Consider the following 25322-nt stretch of genomic DNA (forward strand, 5'->3'; position numbering starts at 1 on the left):
TTGAATTTCTTTCCACTTAAAGCAGCCCTCTGCCTCTGCTGCCAATAAAACCTCTGTGAACCCTTTGCCCTCTTTAACTCTCTTATAGCTATTCTGTAACCTATACACACACACACACACACACACACACACACACACAAACATGCATGCACAATGTGAAGTGTAATATGTTATATTGGAAAGGTGGTTCAGAGGTTAAGAGTACTTGCTGCTCTTTCAGAGGACCAAGGTTTGGTTCCCAGCACCTACATGGCAGCTAATAACTGTCTGTAACTCCAGTTCTAGGAGATCCAATGCCCTCTTCTGGCTTCTAAGGGCATTGCATGCTCATGGTGCACTTACATATGCAGGAAAACGCTCATACACATAAAATAAAAATAATGAATAAATCTGTAAAAAAAATAAATGTGAACAGCACTTGTTGCTCTTGCAGAGGACCCCAGTTCAATTCCAAGCACCCACATGTCAGCTAACAACCATCTATAGCTCCAGTTCCAGAGGATCTGAAGTTCTCTTTTGACCTCCCATGGGCATTGTGTGACACTGGTGCTCCTACCTACATGTAGGCAATACACTCATACACATAAAAATAAAAATAATAAATATTTTTAAAAATTGTTTTAAAAGCCTAGGGCTGTAGCTCAGTGGTAGAGCTCTTGCTTTGCATATAAGGCCCCAAGTTGAATTCACAGTGCCACACAACAAAACAACAACAACAACAAAAGCTTACTGCTAGACTCCAGCAGAGGGTGACTCACCCTCTTACAACACACATAAACCGTCAGGGCTCTCACTTACTCATTTTAATTCCTGCAATTCCTGAACTTAGTTTTGCACCTGTTCTTACGTTTCCATTCCTTTTTTAAAGATGGTCTCCTAATTGTTTAAGTATCAGATCCCTGAAGATGGGGAAGGTTCTTGCTCTCAGACATTTGGGACAGGAAACGGGGAAATAATCAAACAGTTAGCAGGCACTGCAGATGTCTGAAAGAGAGCTCAAGGGGAACAAAAACAATAGACAAGCCACAGATCTGTCTAAATGGAGTTAGGAGACATCATTAGACGTGAGTATGGAGGCTCATGCCTGTAATCACAGAGCTCAGGAGGCTGGAACAGGCAGGCTATTATGAGTTCTCAGCCGGCCTGGGCTACTTAATGAGTTCAAGGACAGCTTGGGGACAAAGTGAAATTGTACTTTTAAAAAAATGGGGAAGGGAAGGGAGGGAAGGGGAGGAGAAATGGAGGCAAAAGGGAGAGAAGGGAAGGGGAGGGAAGAAGTCAATCCAGAGTATAACAACACTGTTACAGAAGGATAGGCTCCAAAACTGGACAACTGGTCAACCTCCCTGTGCAGATCTCCTCTATACGCAGATAAATAGGTCAGATTGGCATCAGGTATAAAAGCCAGCTTACAAGCCTCAGTCAATACTATTGAGTAGTCCCTGGGGATGTAGCTGAGTGGTAGCATGCCTGCCTAGCATATGCTAAGCCCTGAGTTCCATCTCTAGCAGCACAAGGACACAAACAAACACAAGTATTAAGCAGTCTTCTCTGTACCCTGATCTTCTGTTTTTCTAACTGGAGGTAAGGTATGTGGAATGGGGTACATGTTCACTGATGATGGGATCAAGATGACTAGGAGAAGAATGTCTGTTATGCAAAATGTTCCCCCATAGGCTTGTGTGTTTGAATAGTTGGTCCTCGACTGTATTGGGTAGTTGGGGAACCTTTAGGAGATAGGACCTCGCTAGAGGAAGTGGGTTTCTGCAAGGTGGGCCTTGAGGTGTACAGCCTGACCTGCTCTCTGTCCTATGTCTGAGTCTTGTTACTCTGAGATGTGAGCAAGCAGTTACCAAATGAACTAGCTGACAAGGAGCCACCCACTCCCATGTCTACCTGACTATGAAGAATTGTAACTTTTTCTTTGCAATGCCTGTATTTTCCCACTAAGGAGCAGTTCAGATTTATTCTAAAATGTTTTTTAAATGTGTAAACTATCACAATATAGCAAGAAACTCAGCATATTAAACAGTGACAGAAAATAAAGAATTGTGTCTTTATAAGCCTTGCCTCCCTTCAGGTGAATCTTATCAGATATTTGGATACAAAGACAAGGAATGGAACTAATACAGTCACCCTGAACCAGTCGCCTTCCATGGAATTCTTATTGGAGTCTTGCAGGGAAAGTATGTAGAGCAACGAGAAAGTCGTTGAATCAGAAGAGAGAATGTTGGTTTTAATCATCTCCCAGACACCCAGTTTCCACAGCCTAATTCTGCTCAGGATGAACTGGAGTGCAAAACTGTGTCCTGTGTAGGGGTCAGACACCAAAGGAAGCCCTCTCCCGCCATGTCCACACTCACAGCAGGGAAACTATCTGTGAAAATCAGGGCTGTGGTAAAGACCTCTTTCCCACTGGGTCTTTTAAAGATGGCTGCTTGAGAGACTCAGGAAGAGGTACCTGGAAGCCATAGCAGATAAGAAAGCAGATAATCCATTCTACACTGGCCATCCCAGGCTACTCATAGTGGCTGTCTTTATATCTATATCACATTTTCCAACATCTATCATCCCTTTGCAAGAGAGAAATGTGTTCCATAAAACTATCTAAGGAGGTTGGATAGCTCAATTGATAGAGTACTTGCCTAGTATGCATGAGGCTCTGGGTTCAATCCCCAGCACCACGTAAATTGGGCATGGTGATGAATACTTGTAATCCTAGCATTCATGTGGGTCAATGGGAGGAATGTGGGCAAGAGGATCAGAAGTTCAAGGTCATCTTCGGCCACATAAGAAGGTTAGTCTGGGCTTGATGAAACCCTGTCTCAAAATGGGGGGAAAAGAAAAGAAACAAGAGAAGAACCAGTCCATCGTGCACATACATACCCAGGAGGAAGGTCCAGTCCATCATGCACATACGTACCCAGGAGGAAGGTCTGACCTCAGCACAGGTCCTTCCTTGGGTTGCCTTTGCATTGCAAACTCTTGCCTATACTAAGTACCCAGGAGGAGCTGGGCTACACGCACACTGGAGCTTCATCTTTAATTAAACGCTAATTCACTCATGCTTTGTCCCTGCGGCTACATGCTGCTGGGAATCAGTGCCGCAGCAACCTGGACCCGGGCCAGAGCCTTGAAGAAACACCCAGAAGCATCACAGTATAAAAGGGATTTTTCTGACTGTTCAACCCAATGCTTCTCTCAGGAAGCAACGAAGCACTCCCAGGAGAAGCCGCAGCCTGCCTGCAGGCACAGGATGGATGCTGTCAGTAATCTACCCCGCACACAGAGAGATTTGAACAAATTAGGGTTATGCAATTACTCGTTTAACTCAACTCATTTCCCATGGGAAGTCATCAGGATCAATACAAGAAAAGCAGGAGCTCCCTGCCCTTCGCTTCGGTAAAGTGCCAACTTGGTGCCAGGCATCATGGGGGAAATGAGATGAAATCAGCCTTCTGCAGACACTGCCAGGGCCCTTCTGCTGTGCACCTGGAGGCTGCCTGCCACTCACGTTCTCAACTTCCTGCCCTCTCAAAGTGCCCTCTTCTGCCTATAGGAGCATGGAACAGGTAAGCTGAAATGTCTAGAAGTGTCAGGGAGATGATACTCCTTGCAGCTGGTGGGCAAACACCCTAACTTCCTCCACATCTGGTTCTTCTTAGTCTCACCAAAGGTCCCCAGAAGGCCAGAGCGGCAATCACTTCCTTATTACCTTGCTGTGTCTACTGCAATCCTCCTCTGATTCACTCTGACCTGCCCATACAAGGGATGGTGTTTCCCATGACCTACTTGCACCCAAATCCCAGACTCATTGTCTACTTTAGGAGAACCCTACATGAAGACATGACTTTAGTCTGAACCTCGGGGATCATGACATTTATAAGTTATCTTTATTAAAAGTGAAGGTATCAAACCTCAGTGGTCAGAGGTCAAAGCCAACGAGTGGCCAGATAATCTCCAATGTAGATACCAAGCCCTACAGGCCAGTGGGGCCTACAGGTCCTGGAGAGGCTATGTTCCCTCTGAAATCAGCTACCACTCTGCCTAAGAGGATGCTTATGTGCAAAAGATGGGGTCCGTCTTTTTAGAGCCTCCAATTTTAGAGAGGCTGAAGTTCTGCCCCTTTAAAATTGGCTTCCCCAATTTTGGAGCATTAATTTAAAAAAATTGAAAATACTATGAAGTCCAAGAGAACTCCATGGGTTCAGAGCTCATGCACAGTCCCCCAGCTGGTGTCCAGACTTGTCAATCAGGCAGCCACTGGTGATCTTCTCCAGGGCACTCTAAGTTAAATTGTGTATTAGTTAATTTTCTTCTGTGACTGAATTCCTGATCAAAAGCAACTTATGGCAGGAAGGATTTATTTCGGCTCACAATTTGAGAGGGTAGAGTCCAGTGTGGCAGGGAAGATGTGGCACAGAGAGTGGCCTGCAGCTGGGACAGCAATAATTTGCTCAGGTCTCAGTGGACCAGGAAGCGAGAAGGGAAATTTTAGTGCTGTTTGCTTTCTCCTTTTCCCCCTTTTTATTCATCCAAGACCCCAGCCAATGGGCTAGTGCCACCTACATTCAGGGTGGGTCTTTCCACCTCAGCTAAACCTCTCTGCTCTCACAGACATGCCCAAAGGTGTGTCTCCTAGGTGATTCCAAATCCATCAAAGAAGAATCAGGAAGAAAACAAGAACTTCTTGTCACACACAACTAGAGGAAACCATTCTTAATGACTTGCATCTATATGTTTTTCCTTCAACTTGGCATTATACTGTATGTATCACTTTGTAGTTTGATTTATTTTTTTTAACTTCATAACCTGTCATGGACATTCTCCTAGGCCACTGGATATTCTCTTAAGACATGATTAGTTATAATTATGTGATTAGTTATAATTATGTCATACTTTCCAAAGATGTCTGCACCCATATGTATCTGTCAGCCCCATGCACTTCTTACTGTGATACTGACATGCTTTGGGATGGAGAAATGGCTCTGTGGTTAAGAGCACTTGCTTCTTTTGCAGAGGACCCATTTTGGGTTCCCAGCACCTGCATCAGGAGGCTCAGAACTACCTGTAACTCCAGTTTCAGAGGATCCAACACTCTCTTCTTGCCTCCATGGGCATCTGCATGCACATGCTGCACATAAACACACAGAGGTACACACGCATACATATAAATAATAAATAAATACATACATCTTTTTTTAAAAAAAAGAAGTAGGATCTTGGCTGGGGAGGTTGCTCAATTTGTTGAGTGGCTGCCTACATCCACAAAGTCCTGGGTTCAATCTCCAACATTTCTAAACAAGGCACAGTAATAATGCAGACCTGTAATCCTAGCACTCAGGAGGTAGAGGCAAGAGAATCAGGAATTCTTAGTCATCCTTGGCTAGTTTCCTTCTCTGTTTCTGTGACAAAACACTGATCAAAACCAACTTGGGGAGGAAAAGGTTTATTTCAGCTTTCAGGTTATAGTTCATCATTGAGAGAAGTCAAAACAAGAACCTGCAGGCAGGAACTGAAAGCAGAGACCATGGAGGAACACTGCTTACTAGCTTGCTCCTTTTGGCTTGCTCAGCTAGCTTTCTTATACAGCCCAAGCTTATAAGCCACTGTCCACAGTGGAGTGAGCCCTCTACATCAATTAGCAATGCAGAAAATGTTCCACAGAAATGCTCACAGGCCAATCTGATGGAGGAAATTCCTCAGTTGAGGTTCCCTCTTCCCAGATGACTCTAGTTTGTGTCAAGTTGACAAAAAATGAACTAGCACAGCTACATAATTCAGCCTGGGATACGTAAAAGCCTGTGTCAAAAAGACAAAAAAAGAATCTTGGTTTCCTCCTACACTGATCAGATTCCTTGCTATCCCAATGGATGGTGGCATGGGTGATGCTGAGTGACTCTTGTGCTTATAATAAGGCAGTATGGTTCTATAAGGGACTAACTCCCTAATAAGCAAACAGAGTCACTAATTCCAAAAGAGTCCCTCCAACTGACCTGCTTAGACCTGGACACCTCACCTTTTGGAGCCATAAGCCTATCAACACCTACTTTTTTTGTTTAGGTTGACCAATCCAAAATTAGGGGAAGGGGAACCACTGAAACTCTTAAAACCCAGATTCTTCCTAGGGGATATTGGACTTCAATTTCTGGGTCCCCTCTCCACTTGTGAAGAGCTTCATCTTTCTGAATGAGTGTGTATGTGTGATTCTTTATGTGATTCCTTATTTTTCAGTGAACGTCTGTTTGTTGCTCTCTGCTGGTCTGAGATTTTTCCCTGTCTTTCAATTCTTTAGCTAAGAACCCAACAATACCCCTAGACTGATAGCATGCCACCTGCAACAGTTCTCTTTCTTTTTTGCCTCCCTTAGAGACACACAATCATGTCATGAGAAAGTCTAAGCTCCATGGAAAGGACAAGCCCTATCTTTTATTATAGCTAGACAAGCCCCCTTTAGTCCCTGCTTGATACCAGTGTCTGCCAGAATGAACAAACAAGGCTTTAGACAACTTCTACTTTTAAGTTCTCCATCTGAGGTTGAAGACCTTCTAGAGCAGAAACAAACCATCGCTACCTCTCTTCTTGGAGATTCTGACCACAGAATCCATGAAAGACAATGACTGACTGTGTCAGATGTCAAAGTCAAGATGCATTTGTGAATATACCATAACCTACTTCCTCAAGTTCAGGGTGTGTCTCGTGTGTGTGTGTGTGTGTGTCTGTGTGCGCACACACACACGTACACACGCATATGGAGGCCAGATGAAGATGTTGGTGTCTTGCTCTATCACTCTCTGACTTACTCCCTTGAGACAGGGTCTCTCATTGAACCTGGAGCTAGGCTGGCTGCCAGAAAGCCCCAGAGACCCTCCTGTCTCCATACCTCCTCACATTACTGAGGTTGCAGGTGCATGCGACCATACCCAACTTTTTCATTTGATGTGTATGTGTGTTTTGCACACTTGTATGTTAGTACATCATGCACATGCAATGCCCAAGGGGGCCAGAAGAGGGCATCAGATGCCATAAACCATAGTTACAGACAATTGTTAGCTGCTGTGTGGGTGCTGAGAAACCAACCTGGATCCTGCAAGAGCAGCCAGGGCTCTTAACCACTGAGCCATCTCTCTGGCTCCATGCCTGGCTTTTTACATGAGTTCTGGGAATATGAACTCAGGTCCTCATACTTGAGCAGCAGATTCTCTTACCCACTGAGCCACCTGCCAAGTTCTGAATTTAAACTCCTATAAATCTTCCCTAGGATCTCGGTGATAATTTTTGTTAAATAATAACAATAAATTCAAGCCACATTATGAGCTGAGCTTTTCTCAACAATGCCTGGAGTTTGTAAAAAATATTAAGGGAATGAGGCTGAGTACTATAATGGTGCTTGACAGCTGGAGAGATCCGCATCTACCAGGAAATCATTGCTTCCTAAAAATGGAAACCTGATCTAATGAAGTTTAGACAACTACAGCTGTAAATCACTGAGACCCGAAAGCTCGTAACTGAAGAAAGTGAGAATTGTAAAGTCCAGATCCACTTTGTCAGACATAGGCAGAAGGTGTGTCTGTCAAGACATCCACTGCAGATACACAGTGAGCAGCGTTGGTCAGAACATCTATTTTAAGATGACTTTTCCCTCCGGGAGCTGCAGTTCCGTGGACTGCTGTAGTTTGATAGGCACTAAGGAGATGTAGGTCCGTCTACTCCTCATTTCACTCTTTTCCACTGTGTTCTGTGTCTCTGAACATTGAGCCCTTTGAACTCTATCCAGAGACTGCAGCTGGGTTTGTCAGAGAAGAGCACCAGCAGGAAGAGAGAGCAGGAGTTAGGGTGGGACATAGCTTCTGTCCCATCTGCCGGCCTCTGCTGGCATCTCCTTGTCAGACTGAGAGCCCTTGTGGAGAGGCCGCTTCCCTAACTCTGCTTCCTGGTTCTGCCCACTGCTCCTCCTCACTTCTTGCCTGGAAGTGATGAACTTCTGCTACAGTTTGCACTTGAAATGTCCCCCAAAGGCCCTTGGGCTGACAGCTGTCCCCACCTGCGCACTAAAGGAAGGATTCTTAAGAGGTGGAGTCTAGGGACTCTTGCAGAAGACCTGGGTTCAAATCCCAGCACCCAAATGGTGGCTAACAACCGTCTGTAACTCCAGTTTCAGGAGATCTGATGCCCTCTTCTGACCTCTTTGGGCAGTGCACAACACAGGTGCACTTATATACATACATGCAGGCAATACACTCATACACAAAATTTTTAAAAAAATTAAGTTGTTTAGTAAGTTTTTCCAGAAGAAAATAATAACACACACACACACACACACACACACACACACACACAATTAGAAGTATAGGGAAAATAATTGCAATCATTAAAAGATTTTTTTAAAAGATAAGTCAATTATGTGAAACTTTATAACAATAAGTTTGAAAACCTAGAAGAAATGGATAATTTCTAAGTGGGAAAAAAAAGACATCTTAAAAGAGGCAGCTGGAGCTAAATGATCAGATAGGACAGAGACTCTCTGAGCTGCACATGCTGTTCTGTGGTCTGGAAAACACTGGCTGTTTCTCCACCTCCTTTATGAAACTGCATAACCTGATACCCACAGTGATCAGTGAGAAATAAGTGACTGGCAGGTCCCACTTAGGAATAGGGGTGGAAAATGTCCTAATGAGTCCCTGGTAATTTGAATCTAGCAGTGGATTAAGAAGAATATCTTATGGGTTTATTCCAGAAAGAGAAAGATGACTCAACCTGAAAATATCTATCACTGTAATTCAGTGCATTAAGCAATTAAAGCAAAAAGAAATATATCCTCATCTCACCAGATGATGGAAAAGCACTTGCTAAAATTCAACACAATTCCTCCATGAATTTTTAAAAAGCATCTCCTAGCAAAATGGGAATTAAGGGAATCGACCTTGTCTTCTGCAGTCTAGAGCCAACAAGAAGAGGAGGGGGAGTTAGCCCTGACATGGATCTCAGAGACACAGAGCTTCAGCATTTTAAAATTTTAACTGATGTTTTAGTAGACAGTGTTTCATAAAACTGATCATTTAAAATGTGTAAAAAGAGAGGCTAGAGAGATGTCTCAGCACTTAAAGAGTGTGTACTGCTTTTGCAGAGGACCCAAATTCAGTTCTCAGCACTCATGCTGAGTGACTCAGAAATGCATATAACTCCAGCTCCAGGGAATCTGATGCCTTCTTCTGGCCTCTGCCAGCTGCTGCATTTACCTGCACATACTCACACAGAGACACACATATACATGAATAAAAATAAAAATAAATCTTTAGGAAAAAAACTATAGCTAGGTATCCCAGCACTTGAGAGGCAGGGGCAGATGTATCTCTGTGGATTCCAGGCCAGCCAGGGCTACATAGTGAGACCAAATAAATAAATAGATAAGTAAATAAATATTTTAATGTAAAAGAGTATCAGCAAAAATCATCATTTATCCACACACAGCTGCTCTCCAAGAGACAAACAATGCTATTAGGTAATTGATTACATTTTTTAAGGTAATTCATGAATTTGTAAGCAAGTTTATAAGTATGTGGGTTTTTTGGTTTTTTTTTTTTTTTTTTAGTTTTTATTTTTGAGACAGGATCTTCCTGTAGCCCCAGCTGTCTTGGAACTTACTATGTAGATCAGGCTGGCCTCGAACTCACAGAGATTTGTCTGCCTCTGCCTCCCAAGTGCTGAGATTAAAGGCGTGTGCTACCACGCTGGCTGGGTTTTGGGGTTTGTGTGTGTGTGTGTGTGTGTGTGTGTGTGTGTGTGTTTTAACACAGTGGTAGTAAATGCTGGTTCGTTTCCTTAGCAAAACATTATTCTTAGAGAGACTTCTGCCAAGTCACTGTATATGCCTATCACTTGGGAGGCTGAGGTAGGATCATGAGTTCAAGGCCAGCCTGGGCTACAGAGTGATGAGAGAGATAAGGGGTGAGGTTCACATTCTTATTTTTCTTGCCCTAAACCATCATATTGGATGAATATAACATGAACTTATTCAGCTTATGTTAAGAGGCAAATTGTTTCAAAACTTACCCTATAAAAAGGTTGCAATTAATAACTGTGCTGGATAGCTTCAGTTGTCAACTTGACACGTTTGGGAAGAGGGAACCTCAATTGGGAAATTTCTTCTATCAGATTGACCAGTGGTCATGTCTGTGGGGCATTTTCTTGATAGAGTGATGTGGGAGGGTCTAGCCCACGGTAGGTGGTGCCACCACCTGGCACCTTGAACTCTGACTCCTGCCTCAGCCACCTCAGTGCTTGGGATTATAGGCATGCACTACCACATTCTGCTTGGCAAGACATTATTTTATTTTATTTTTTGTCATGTCAGTTAACCTAATTGTTTGATTGAATCATAAATTTTGGAGCTGGAAGCTCACTTAAGACTATCTTTCCAGGGCTGGAGAGATGGCTCAGTTGTTAAGGACACTGGCTGTTCTTGCAGAACACCCGGGTTTGAATCCCAGCACCCACATGGCAGCTAACAACTGTCCGTAACTCCAGTCCCAGGGGATCCGACAGCCTCTTCTAACCTCCGCGGGCATTGTACGACACGGGTGCACTTACCTGCATGCAAGCAATACACGCATACACATAAAATAAAAATAATAAAAAGTTTTTAAAAAGTTAAAAAAAAAAAAGATGTCTTACTCATGAGCACAGCTGCTTATAGGATGTGAATACAGATTAAGATGAGCCAGGAGAAGAGATTCATACCACAGAGCCCAGGAGGGCTCCCATGGGAGCTCGCCTTGTCAGGGTCCACTACTTTCCCAGTGCAAACGTCTGACAGCGTGAGTGGCATATAATGCTAACCGGGAAGTCTTCACTGAGGCTCCATGACATAGGAATGACTGGTTGGGGCACCAGGGAGATGGCTCAGCAGTTAAGAGTGTTTAGTGCTCTTGCAGAGAACCTGAGTTCAGTTCCCAGCACCCACATGGGGCAGCTTACAACCATCCGTAACTCCAGCTCCAGGGGATTTGATGCCATTTTCTGGCTTCCACAGGCACCTCCACACATGTACACATAAATTCATGTAGGTACAAATAGAAACAATATATATAAATAAATATATAAATCTTTTTTTAAGAAAAGAAATATTGTCTGATTGTTCACATGACTGAAATCAGTCTCTTAAATGATGTTATGAGACCCAAAGCCCTCTCAGTATCACATAGTCTATTTTTCTGATATGACTAGCCCATCTTTGGTCTGTTGGGTGTGGATAGCCTGATCCAGAGATGAAGTTTGCCCAGTCTCCACCTTAAAGACCCCTCTGTGAAGTGTAATATAGGTTATCTTCCTGAAACTAAGGGCAAAATCCTATCTTCTATTTGACAAAACCAACACTTTTTCAGTACTAAGAATTGAGCCCAAGGTCTCGTGCATGCTTGCAAGAGTTCGACCACTCAGACACATCCTAGCCTTCTTTTTAAGTTTAAATTTGAGGCAGGATCTCACTCTGTTTTCTAGGTCAGTCTCAACTTACTCTACAGGCCATGTAGGGCTCGAATTTGTGACTCTCCTGCCTTAGTCTCCTGAGCAGTAGGGTTATAGGCCCTTGCCACCAGGCTCTACACCAGACCAATTTTTTAACATTTGCTTACTTTTTGCTTTTTTATTCAAATTTGAGAATTTCAAGTTCTAGGTCAGCTGAGGATATATAACAAAACCTTGTCTCAAAAAAAAAAAAAATCTGGGGCTAGAGAGATGGTTCAGTGGTTAAGAACACTGGCTGCTCTTGCAGAGGACCTGGGTTCAATTCCTAGCATCTACATGGTGGCTAACAACTGCCTCTAACTCTAGTTCCAGAGGAATATGATACCCTCTTCTGACCTCCACAGGCATCGCACGACGGATACACTGACACACACGCAGGCAATACAAGTATACACATAAAATAAAAAGAGATGTTTCTAATAAACCCTGTCTGCCTTTCTTCTTTCTCTTTACAGCTGCCAGGTATAACCCACTACTGACATCCTGACATACTGGTAGGCATTCAATACATTTTCTATTTGAATGAATAAACAAATGAGTGCATGATGGATTTCAACAGATGATCTGGAACCTGCTTTGCTGTGAACATATCAATGACCAGGTGATCACGCTGTTCTAAGGCTTCTCCACCATCCATCTATGGGGAAATGGGGCAGCCTCTGAGGTGCTGGCTTCTCTGTTCTCCCTACTCAGTCTTCTCTGTCCACAACACATGCTCATGCTTGGGAGGAATTCTGCGTTTTCTGAGCCCTTGGGAGGAATTCTGAGTCCTGAGGAAGTGTTCACAACACCAAATAGAACACACTACTTTCCCAGTGCAAACATGGGACATCACACTGTGATTAATAATGAATTAGGCCAACCCCAAATTTCATCCTGCCTCTGCCAATATCTGTAATTAACCTTTAGGTAAACCAGTAGCCAGACTCACCATTAGCTGCAGAATAGGAGTCTGTAGTTGAGATCACAACATTTGACTTGGAAGCTGTATCCTGCCATTCGAAAATACAAGCAAATCATAATCTGAGCCTCTGAGAATGAAAGAGAAGTATAATGATCAGAAATTTATTGGTTTTGAATTAAATACATGATTTTTATATAAAAGCTGTTATTAGAGCAATGGTGTGAAAGACTACCAAGTGTTTCAAGGAATTGTGAGATTCTATTAACTTTCCACAACACTTACTTTATTGTGTTGAGATTAAATTTATTTTCTTAAAACAGGAGAACTATGTGTCAGCAAGTTTTATCTTTGCTTCAGCTCCTTTGAAGCTGATATTTGCTTTACTAAAAACAATACAAACAAATCATCTTTGAAACAATGCACAAAGTAAAATACAACATACACACACACACACACACACACACACACACACACACACACACTGGTAGCCTTTGGAGAGAGGAGGCAGAGGGGGTGTTATAGGGAAGAAAGTCAACTTCTTATCCTCCCACTTGAATGGTGGATAGAAAACAATGTATATGGTTTTACAGTACTGATAAGATAATACAGGTATGAAGAGGTGTCTATGCATTATTTTTCACCGATGAGCCAAGTAACAACAGTTTCCCTACAGTTTCCTTCTTTCCCAGTGTACAATTCTGCTTTTCTTCTGGTTTTGTACGTTTGTTTTTCCAAGATCCTTTTCAAATGATTCAGTAGCTGGGTTTCATATTTAAGGTCCCCAGGACATTCTGTCTCACTGACTTCTGCTGATTTACCAGCTGCACCTTTCCAGGGTGACTCACCCTCTGCCTCAGATCTACCTTTGTTCACACTCACTTTTTTCACATATAGTGTATGATATGGTTTTATTAAATATACCCATTTCCATTCCATTAAAATGTAAACTCTGAGGCAGAGATATTTTTTCCCTTTGGTTTTCTGTTGTTCCTCCTCCTTTTCCTCCTTCTCTTCTTCCTCCTTTTCCTCTGCCTGGTTCTTTTGAAGGTTTTTGCTGTTGTTGTTGTTGTCGTTTCACAATATTTTATTTTTATCTTTATGTATGTGTGTGTGGTCATGTGCATCTCTGAGTGCATGTTTCTGAGGCAATCAGAAGAAGGTGTTAGATCCTTTGGATCTGAAGTTACTGGTGGTTGTGAGCTGCCTGATGTGGGTGCTGGGAACTGAACTCAGAGTCTCTGCAAGAGAAGTTAGTCCTTTTAACCCCTGAACCATCTCTCCAGCCCTCTATTTATTTACTTATTAATTAATTAATTAATTATTAATTAATTTAGAGACAGGTGTTCATGTAGCCTAGGCTGTCCTGGAACTCACTATATAACCAAATGTGACCTTGAGTTCCTGATCCTTTGCCTCCACTTCCCAAGTGCTAGGATTACAGGCATGCATCACCACCCCCAACCTCTGCTGTTTCTTCTTGCAAACCAGACCAGACACATCCTCTGTGCTCAGTGAATACAAGTTGAATGAATAGGTGAAAATTGCTTACTCAATGTTTTATCAGAAAAAAAAATGTATACTAGTTTTATCTTCAGAATTTATAGGAATAAATACATATATAAACTTAGAAAGCATTAGATAGTTCAGTCCCCTCATAGAGGAAAACACTTTTAAGCATTGAGCTATAAAGAAATCTGAGATTTCCTGAGATTTGGGAAACAAATTGTTATTAAAATTAAAATTCATATTACATGATTATAGTATTAAGAGTCACAGCAGTAAACATCTATGGAATGCTATCATGTTCAATCACTCTTCGTTGCATTTTGAGACAGGGTCTCTAACTCAACCTGGAGCTCACCAATTCATCTAGACTGGCTGGATAGGGATCTTCCTAGCTCCACCTCTTCAGCCCTATGATTACAGCTGTGTGTCACCATGCCTTGCTTTTTGTGTGGGTTCTTCTGGGGATCCAAACTCAGGTCCTCATGCTTACATAGCAAGTACTTTACTGACTGAGCCACCTCCCCAGCCCACTTTATCACTTACAACCTAGACATTGCTTTCTCTGAGAAGTCTCTTGCTCTATTTCTTTGCAAATGTCTTGCTTCTTAGCTCTATTTCTGGAACCTTCTCTTGGGTCCTTCCTGAATTGGTTATCCAATTTTCTTATTGTTTCTCTCCCATGTCTGCATTGAGGTTTTGTTTTTGTTTTTGTTTTGTTTGGTCTTTTTTTTACGATACATCCCAACCTACTCCCTGTCTTTATCCTCCAGGCAGTTCGTTATGTATCATGTGTTTCATCGGTTGCCATCAGAGCATCTTTCTTGCTTAGTGTACCCGTGTCTTCAGGTCTCTCTGGGAGGTCCAGTGATGGGGTTAGTGTCTCGGTCTTTCCTTTAGGTGGCTTGTGTTGTCCTGTTTCCTTTGGTGTTGCTGAGCTTTCTGCACTTTGTCTCCCTTCCTTTCTCGGCTCCTGCATTCTCTGCACAGATATCTGTGGTTCTTCTCTGCTCAGCCTCATATTTACATGAGTTCTTCAGCCTGGAACAGAGTTCTTCTGTCATTACCAGGCAACAAATGGCTGGTCCAAACCAGACAATCAGAATCCAGGCTTTTCTAGGAGACCTTTGCAACATCTGTCTGTAATGGATGCACAAAGGCATGGAGAAAGCCAGGCTGATCACCTGACCTCAGACCTTCAGACAGGCCTTTATCTGCAAAACAGTCCATCCACTCCATTGCCCCAAATCAAGGGTGTGTCTCACCTTTGGGGTCAGGCAAGTGTCTACCAGCTCTCCAGGGATCTCTCAGACCCTGAGGCAGTTTTCCTTCCAACCTAGACATCACAATTTGCTCCAAATTTTCACTCAAAGTTATTTCTCTCCAAACCAAAACAACAATAAGAAAGGGACATGATTTTTAAAAAGAAAGTGGAAGTGAAACCAAATCAGAAGAATTTAAAGAGCCTGGATGGGAGAAAGAACCGAAGCGCCACCTGGATAAAACCATTTTTACACAAGTTTATTCAATTGGTCGTTTGTTTGTTTGTTTGTTTGTTTGTTTGTTTTTGGAGACAGTATTTTGGACTTGTGGAGGTCTTCCCGTCTCAGTTTCCCCGGTGCTGGAATTCCAGGTGTCTATCACCATATCCAACTGGAAGATGACATTTGATAGCCAGAATCTTGTACTTGAGTTTCAGGTAAGCAGCTGACTGGTCCTGAAAATAAAGAGTGCAGGGCATCGCCTCTGTGGGAAATTGGGTGTCAGTAATTGTATGCTGGGTAATTTTACAGTGGAAATAAGTAAACTAAGAAAGTTTTAAGTATTAATGATAAGAATAATTAGAAATTTATCATTCTTTCCAATATCTAAAAATATTTCAGGAGAAAAACATGAAAACATTCCCTTTTTAACAAGAAATGAGACACAATGTTGGAATGATACTGGCCTGTTTCATCCTCTACCATGTCGCAGGACTTCTGTGTGCAGACAGACATATCTGCTTATGTGACTCGCCTGCCAGGGCCCTGCTCCTTTGCAGGCACTAGGGCTTTAGGAGCTGTGAAGTTGAGCTAGATGGGATGCACAGAGGTCCAAAAGACGGAGACACCACTTAGCTGAGAATTCAAAGCAGCACCAGGGACAAGGGTGTGCCCCAACCTCTAGGGGCACAGTCCCAGTGCACTGTCACAAGACAGAACCCTGTGCATAGGGTGGCTCTGGACCAGGCTGAAGCCCTCCCTTGGCTGTAGTGACCCACTCTGTAAAAGTGACAGGCATGAAGAAATCCCTCCTGGGCTCTGGCCATGTCCTGCTGGGCACTTCCGGTCCCTGTACCAGCTTCCCCCAGAGGTGGAGTGGCTTTCTCCCCAGCTTTGCACAGGGACCGTATCCATTTCCATGCTTTGCCCTGCTGTGATCCACCCACTTGATCAAGCCTACCTGTTTCCGTAAAGGAGAACTGACCAGAACAGTCCCCAGGTGAAGGGGCATTTGAAGGAGGGCACCATCTCTCTCCAATGGCTCTGGTAAAAGTGTACAGGCAGGGAGTGTCCTGTGGGCCTCTTGGAGAAACAGATGGTCTTCTTCCAGCCCTAAGCTGCTCACAGAACTTGTTCCCAGAGCCAGCTTTTCCTCTTGCACCCTGGCTGCTGTGGATACAACACACAGCTCTGCTCCAAAGGAATGAGAGATCATTTATTCTCAGCCAAATAAGAGTGGCCATGACCAGGGGACATAGATTCGGATTGTTGCTAGTAACATTTTTCACCAAAAAACACAGTTGTATAAATTTTTTATAGTCACCAAATCAAAGAAAGTCATAAATCAATACACTTACCAAATACATGAGTGGAACATCACATGAACAGGTTACAGTAAGGTGGGGAGAGCTCTGCCACAGGTTTCATATGCTAACATGATAGTCTTAGCCTTGGGCCTGGTGGAACTTAGTGCTCAGATAAGTTCATATGCTCCAATGCTTTGACTTGATTGTCAAAATGATGTTAAGTAAGCCACAGAAGTGAGTGACAAGTATTAAGAAGACTAAAGGTAGCAAGAGATAATTCTGGTCCTTGATCTGCCATATCCCACCTTCTTACAACCACAGTTCTAATCAGTCAGTATACGGAATCTCCAACACAAGTGTGCCTTCTTCAGCATACATTTGAAGTGCTGGGCTGGGTACCACACACTGCAGTTACCAAGACTAGACAGAGTACCAGCTCTATGGTCACAGCCAGCCTATGTCTGCCCATGCATACTGGAATAATCTGGGGTTGTCAGTCGTCAAAGGCCTCTGTAAGAAGGCAATCTCTGGACACAAAACTTGGTTTCAACCTTTTCAAAAGTATATTTAAAAGATGAATAAAGTTACAGGAAAAAGTGGATAGTGACTGGAGAGATGGATCGGGAGTCATGAGCACTTGCTGCTCTTCCAGAGGACCCTGGTTTGGCTCCCAGTACCCACATCAGAAGACTCACAACTGCCTGTAAGTCCATCTTCAGAGGATATGATGCCCTCTTCTGGCCTCTGAAGGCACCCACACACACATGGTACATATAAACTCACACAGGCAAACACATATACCCATAAATAAAATAAATATTTTTTTAAAAGAATAAATGGGGCCAGGCGTGGTGGTGCATGCCTTTAATCCCAGCACTTGGGAGACAGAGGCAGGCAGATCTTTGTGAGTTTGAGGCCAGCCTGGTCTACATAGTGAGTTCCAGGACAGCTGGAGCTACAGGGAGACACTGACTCAAAAAAACAAACAAACAAACAAAAAAAGAATAAATGGTAGAAGAATGGAAATTGTTCATTCTGGAGAGGCTGTGGAGAGAGAAGCCCTCACATACTGTTGATGCAGGCATAAATTAGTCCACCACTGTAGAGAACAACAAAAAAGTTCCTCATGGACTAAACTAGAACTTCCATATGAGCCATCTATCTCACTCCAGGATGTAGACCTAAAGGAAATTATATTAATAGCATATTAGAAAGCAACCTGCAGACCCACATTTGTTATTGCACTATTCACAATAGCTAAGATATGGAACTAACCAAGAGGCCCACCCATGGATGAATGGATGTAGAAACTGTGGTATGTCTACAGAAAGGAATACCATTTTGCCACAAGAGAATGCTGTCCTGCCATTTTCAGAAAAATGAATGGAGCTGGAGGGCATTCTGCAAGATGAAGTAAGTCAGAAGCAAATAGACACCTACTCATGTTAGGTCTCCAACGTGGAAGGTTAGTGTTGATCAGAATGTATAGCAGTGATTGCTACAGACTGGAGAGGGTGAGGAGGCATGGTGGGAGGTTAGAGGATGAGCACCCAAACACAGATATCAGTAATAAACTCTACAGGAATAAGTGCGTTCTGCAGTTCAGCAAGGTAGTTATCATCCACAAGAAACTACTATGCAGTTTATGAATAACTAGAAGAAATGATGAAGAGGAGATGGGGGCATTCATTACCCATACTTGGTTATCCATGCTGTATAAATGTATCATACTATGATTTCTGTTCTAGTTTGGTTTCCATTGCTGATGGAATGCAACTTGGGGAGGAAAGAGTTTATTTTGTCTTAAACTCTTGGTCGCAATGCAATCTATCACCGAAGGAAGTCAGAGCAGGAACTCAAGGCAGGAACTGCAGAAGAGATCACAGAGGAATGTTTACTGGCTTGCTTCCCCTGGCTTGCTCGGCTGCCTTTCCTATACAGCCCAGGTCCACCTTCCTAGGGATGGTACTGCCCACAGTGGATTGGGCCCTCCTACATGAATTAGCAATCAAGAAAATGCCCCCACAGACTTGCCCACAGGCTAATCTGATGCAGGAAATTCCTCAATTGAGATTCCCTCTTCTCAGATGTGTCTAGGTTTGTGTAAAAAAAACCATGACAACATTATACCCCATAAGTTTGTATGATGAAAAAAATAATTTAAAAAATCTACCCAGGTCTTAAGTTTTCACTGCTGTTTCTTAGAGCCAATAGGACACCTCTCCCTTGGCCTGTCATCTTAAATTAGAAGAGTGAGTTAAGTTCAAAATTTCAAAGTAAAACCAACTCGAAGAAAGAAAAGTCAACCTACATTAACTTCTTTACTGCCTCTGCCTGTTTTTTTTTTAATTCCCATTATCCACGGTCTGATTTATTTTTGGTATTGAGTTCATGCTAATATCTATAGCTGTCAGTATAATTACCAATGTCATCTTACCCTGATGGTTTTAGAATGTGAAGTTTCTAAATTTAAAAAGCAACATAATTCCTCATCCTTTAAACCAAAATTTAAGTTAAAAGTATAGGAGGTTACCAATCACATCTTTTTACTTTATTCCAAATTAATTTTTAAATTGCATTATTCAAAATGATACATTTTGCTTTGTCTTGTTCTCTATAAAAATTAGCAGGAAACAAAGGAATTCTAAGATGGAAAAACACAGCAAATTCTTGAATGTGATATGTAGCTCATCCACCTCTGAATTCTCTCTCCATTATTTAATCTGTTGGCCCTTAGAGCAGACCCCAAAGAAATGGATTTCACTCTCACCTAGGTATACATAGCCAGCCAGCATTTTTATTGTAACCAGCTCATCTGAGCTATTTAAGTTCAATGTAGCCCGGGAAAGTGCAGTGACACATACCTGTAATCTCAGCAGAAGCATCAACATTTAGAAGCTGCATAGCCAGAGCATCTCAGAAAGCAAAGCAAAATAAGAGACCTTTATAGATCCTGAATATTCCTATTCATTTTACTTATTTTGTTTTTGAGACAGTGTCTGTGTAACTATGCAATTCTGGCTAGCCTGGAACTCCCTATATAGACCAGACTGGTCTTAAACTCACAGAGATCTGCCTTTGTCTTCCTCCCTAGTACCGGGCAAAAGGTATGCACCACTACTCCTGCATTCCCATTTTGGAAAGCTCCACTCACAGTCTTTCTAGATCTCTTAAAATGCACTCATATTATAAATATTTATCGGTCTTCTCCATTATCCTAAAAGCTTGACATACATTAGTGGACACAACTAAGGCCCCACATTTGTGGAACCTTTATGTATAACCACAGAAGAGTCAGGCTAAACTGAGTTGAGTTTAAGAGAATGTCTTATTTTGTGTACACACTTCCATCAGTCATGCTGGTCTAGACCATGCCAATGTAATAAACAGTCCCCCAAGTCTTAGTGATGTAACACTGTGTGCTCATTTCTTCTTTTTTAAAAAAAAATTCAGTTTATTTATTATTTATTTATTTATTGAGAGAGAGAGAGAGAGAGAGAGAGAGAGAGAGAGAGAGAGCAGTACCTATGGAGGCCAGAAGACAGCATTAGATTCCTTGGAGCTAGAGTTATAGATGGTTGTGAGTCCACTGATGTGGGTTCTGGGAACTGAGCCCCAGATCCTCTAGAAGAGCAGCAAGTGCTCTTAGCCACTGAGCTATCTCTCCAACCCCAGAGAAATTATCAGATGCAATTTTAAAAAAACATTTATTTGTTCTGTGTAAGGTACAGTGGAGAGGTGGATGCATGAGTCTACCACAGTGTGTGTATAGAAGTCAGAGGAAAACCCAAGGGAATTGGTTCTCTTCTTCCACCATGTGGGTCTCAAGGTTCACACTCAGGTCTTCAGGCTCCGTAGCAAATGCATTTACTCACTGAGCTACCTTGCAGTCTCATCTCTGACTCGCTGTGTGTGCAATGTAGGTTAAGGGTGCTCTGTTCCTTAGAGTTTCCAGGGAGTCCAGATTTGAGATATCATCATTGTGTTATTATTGCACCAAATTAGATCCCTTTAGTCTCCCTGGGAATGAGGAAGCTGAAGATATATACATTGGCCCCTAAATACTTTCTATCAAAAGTGGCAGCCAGTCACACTCGGGCCAGAACTAGTCACAGGCTCTACCGAACTGTAGGGGACAAGAAAATGCGGGAAAGCTCAAGGAGCAGTATGTGTCCCTGCAGCAGAATGTGATAATAGTTATTGGTATATTTTTATTTGGGTTTTATTGGCCTGCATGTATGTAAGTGCGCCTGTGCACACAGTATTTGAATAGGCCAGAAGAGGGCATTAGATACTCTGGAACTGGAGTTACAGCTGGTTGTTAGTCCTATGCAGGTGCTGGAAATTGAACCCAGTTCCTCTGCAAGAGCAGCCAGTGCTCTTAACTGCAGAGTCATCTCTCTAGTCACCATTTGGGGGAAGTGTTGAGACAGGGTCTCATGTAGCCCAGACTGGCCTCAAATTCACTACTTAGCTGAGGATGATCCTGATCCCCCTGCCTCCACCTGGGTGCTGGAATTATAGGCATGTGCTATCATCATGCTAATAGTTAATTGATTTTATTTTGAAGTTTTCTTTTAGAGCTTTGGCTTATGAGGTGATAAGTGATGTGGAAGACACCTGATGTAAACCTTTGGCTTCCACATGCACCTGTACATATGTGCATGCATGTTCCCACGTGCATGCCTACACTCATGAATGCACATACACACACACATACCACACACATACACACAAAGGAAAATAGCAATGACTGTGCTGTGTGGTTTCACTGCATCTAAGACTTGGAGGAGAAACAGCCTGTGGGACATACAATATTTCCCTCGCTATACCAACACTTTTGGTAACAACAATGAAAAGGGAGAGAAAAGATAAAAGAAAAGCAAGACTTCTCTTTCTCCAGTTCAGACCAGTAGTGAGCAGGTCTCATGTTCTTTCTGATGTTTCCATCCAGAACAGTACCATCAAGAGAAAGGAGAGACAGACAGGAGGGTCAGAGGACAAAAGACCGCTTCCACTGTTTAACAGTGTGGGATTGCAGTGTTACCAGCTGCCTTCTATACTCACAGCAGTCACCCAGTCAGTGCTCTCCTCGGGCTGTTTATTGTGTCTCCACATTTAATGTGATTAAAGAACAGAAGTTATTAAAGTCGCCCAGGCGTTGAATTTGTTTTTATGTCCCAAACGAAGAAACACAGCCAATTGGCTCAAGATGTTGCCTGATCCCAAACCTGGGGAGTAGAGAGCTGCAAAGCACTCATGACTCAGCACATTCATTTACAATGACTGCTGCTTATGTATAGTTTTGTGTGCAGTGAGTCACCCAGAAGGACAAACGAGGCTTGGCAGCACCCAAGCATGCTGCAACCTGTGCATGCCATGACCTGGAGTGCATGGCCACACTCAGGTGCACACTGTGCCATCCCTTTTTTATGAGTTCAAGAATGGCCAAAGCTCACTGATGGTAATGGATATCAAAACAGAAATAATCCATGGGAGGAGTTATGAGAGAATGTTCTGGAATGATGTATCCTATGTATCCTATGAACTAGTCAGTGTTTCACATTACAGATTCAGCAGACTGAGCCCTAACAACATATACCTTTCCTGCATGTAGTCTATAATCTTACTCCTCTCCCCTCCCTCACTAGAAATCACTAAGCAGATAATGGGATTAGAATGCCAGGGCTTAGCTACATAGACCCAGCTGAAGATACAATTATTGAACTGGAAAATGGAGAGGAAAAAGTTGTTGGCAGACTATCCTTGACCAAACCATAGTGAGCTTCCTCTGAACACTCTTGGTCCCATCCTGTCTTTACCCTGCCCAGCCAAATCCTAGAAAGAATTCTGCTAAGTCGTCCCCCACTTGCTGATCAAGTCCCTCATCTCCCACCTTTGCTGGGTGAATCCTTGCCTCCCTTTTGCATAGCAAGTTCCAAGTGAAAAGATGGTGATACGATTGACCGTAACCATCAGTCTAGGGCTCAGAAGAACACAGACCAGATGATTCAAAAAACTTTCAGGACAACCTATGATGGAAAGCAGGGGTCAGGAGCTAAAATCAGGAGCTGATGGGGATTAGAGAGGCAGTGCTGCTGGTCTCAGGTTGGAAGAGCAAGAGAGAAATGGTTTGGCCAGAGCTCAGAGTTTAGGATAAGGATTCTCCTCAGGAGCAACGAACATGGAGGAACAGAGTTTGTGCTGGAACAGGGATTCTTAAATGTTTTCCATTCATGACCACTTTTCATCTGGAAAATTTTTACGTGACTCCAGGTGCATAAGTATATAAAATAGTCATACATGTCAAGCATTTACTGATAATAAATCATAAAATATTTATTTTAAAACAATTTTGGTGCATATATAATTTTAATTTTAACAGTGTTAAAGACAAAAAGAAATTTGCATAGTAGTAAGATGGATGTGCTTATTTGTATAGCACAATACAATCCAAAGATATACCAATTTGATACCTGCATGCTAAGGAATGATGGAAGGAAAGCATGAAAATTTTTCTTTTGAAGCTGTAATGAAATTGTTATGTTTCTACAGATGGTAAAAACACTGTGATTGCAACATGATAGCCTCAAATCTGAGCTGCGGTGTTTCAGGCAGCAATTGTTGGTGTTGTACAGTGAGGAGGTGTGCACAGTTCGAAGTGCATTTGTTGTGTGTTCAGAGCAAGGTTGCATTGAAACTAGAGTTCTGTAAGGTGAGCACTGTCAGAAACACCTCAGAATCCTTATATATTTGAGATTGAATTAATATTTGGTTGTTGCACACTCAGAAATATTTTACTATTGCCAATTTTTTTCATGACCTCGATATTCAGTTATTCAACTCTGTCCTAGTTTGTCTTCATCACTCTGAGAAAAGCAACTCAGGAGTAAAGTTTATTCCATCTTACAGGTCACAGTCCACCATCAAGGCAATCCAAGACAGAAGCTCGAAGCAGGAACCTGAAGCAGAAGCCATGGAGGAAAGCTGCTTGCTGGGTTTTGCCCTTTCTCCCTGGCTTTTGCTCAGCTAGTTTTTTTATACAGTCCAGGCCTAAGTATGGTACCATCCACAGTGAACTGGACTGAACCCCGGTACATCAGTTAGAATCAAGAAAATGCATTGCAAACATGCTCACAAGCCAGTCTGATTGAGACAGTCTTCCTTTGGGGACCCCCTCAGGTAATTTTGGGTTGTGTCAAGTTAACAGTTGAAACTTTAAGAGAGGGACCCTACGGTGTCATGACAAAATAAAAAATTTCATGTGCTGTGTATGAGTGTATTACCTGCATATGGGTAGGTGCACTTGTGTCATGCCAGAGGTCAGAAGACGGTGTAGGATCCCCTGGAACTGGAGTTACAGATGTTGTTAGCTTCCATTTGGGTGCTGGGAACTGAACCCCAGTCCTCTGAAAGGTCAGCCTGTGCCCTTAACCACTAAGCCATCTCTCTAGCCCATGACACAAATTTTAAGAAGCTTTGTTCTAGATAATGCAGCTCAACATAAGCAAGAGGAGCAAAGAGTGTTTGAACACTCTCTTCATGGAAGTCTCCTGACTACAGTAGCAATCTAACCACAAAGTATCTGGCAAGGGAGTTTCGATGACATGAATTGTGGCCAGAACAGGGAAGAAAAGGGTGGAGAATGTAGCAGAGAAAGTGCACAACAGTATTTATGTACAATAGAAAAGACTTCAAGGGCTGAAGAAATGGCTCAGCAGTTAAGAGAACTTGCTGCTCTTGCAGAGGACCCAAGTTTGGTTCCCAGCACCCATATGGCAGAAAACAACCAGCTTCAGAGGATCTCACACCCTCTTCTGGCCTCTTCTGGCATTGCATGCACATGATACACATACACAAAGGGAAAACACACCTGCACATAAAAAATAAATTTTAAGAAAGGAATTTAAAATGAAAAGCATTGTTCTCTCCGACCGCAGGCCTCTCTCTCCAGGGTAAGTCCATCGCGTCCTCCGCGCCCTGACTCCCCCAGCCTCATTCACTCTCCCATCCCCACCCCCTCCTCCTAGCCTGGGTCCTGTCACATTCCTCGTCTTGGTGCCCCAGACACCTGGGGAAACACCACTGCTTCCTGATCCTTTGCACCCAGACCAACTCAGTTCCTTCGCAGGTCCCCAGGAGCACTGCTTCTGGGCCTGGCCCTGCCCTTGCCTCCCTCTGCTTCCCTGGGCCTGCATGACATGCCAGCTTCTTTCCTGGATGCTGGGGCTGACCTTTCCTATTCCTGATCCTTTGCATCCAGACCAACCCTGCTCCTCAGTGCAGTCCCCAGGAGCCCTTGGGGCCTCTTCCTGCCCCCATTTCCTTTTGCATCTCTGGGTGACATGGCCACCAGCTGCCCTAGACCAGCATCTTTCCTGGGCATGGCTCCCGGCCAGCCCAACCCCAAACTCCTGAGGCCAAAATCTTTCCTAGGGGGATCCAGACCTTAGGAGAAAGTGTGAGAGCATCTGAGCCTCATCAGACTTGGGCCTCTATGGGAACTCCTAAAGACAAAAGCAATCTGGCCACTCCAATATAAAATCAAAAGAGAGAAACAGAAGCTTAGAGGAACCAGCTTTTCATGCCCCAAAAGTAAAC

This window comes from Nannospalax galili, unplaced genomic scaffold (genome assembly GCF_000622305.1).
Source record: "Nannospalax galili isolate Female #2095 unplaced genomic scaffold, S.galili_v1.0 scaffold443, whole genome shotgun sequence".
NCBI lineage: Eukaryota > Metazoa > Chordata > Mammalia > Rodentia > Spalacidae > Nannospalax > Nannospalax galili.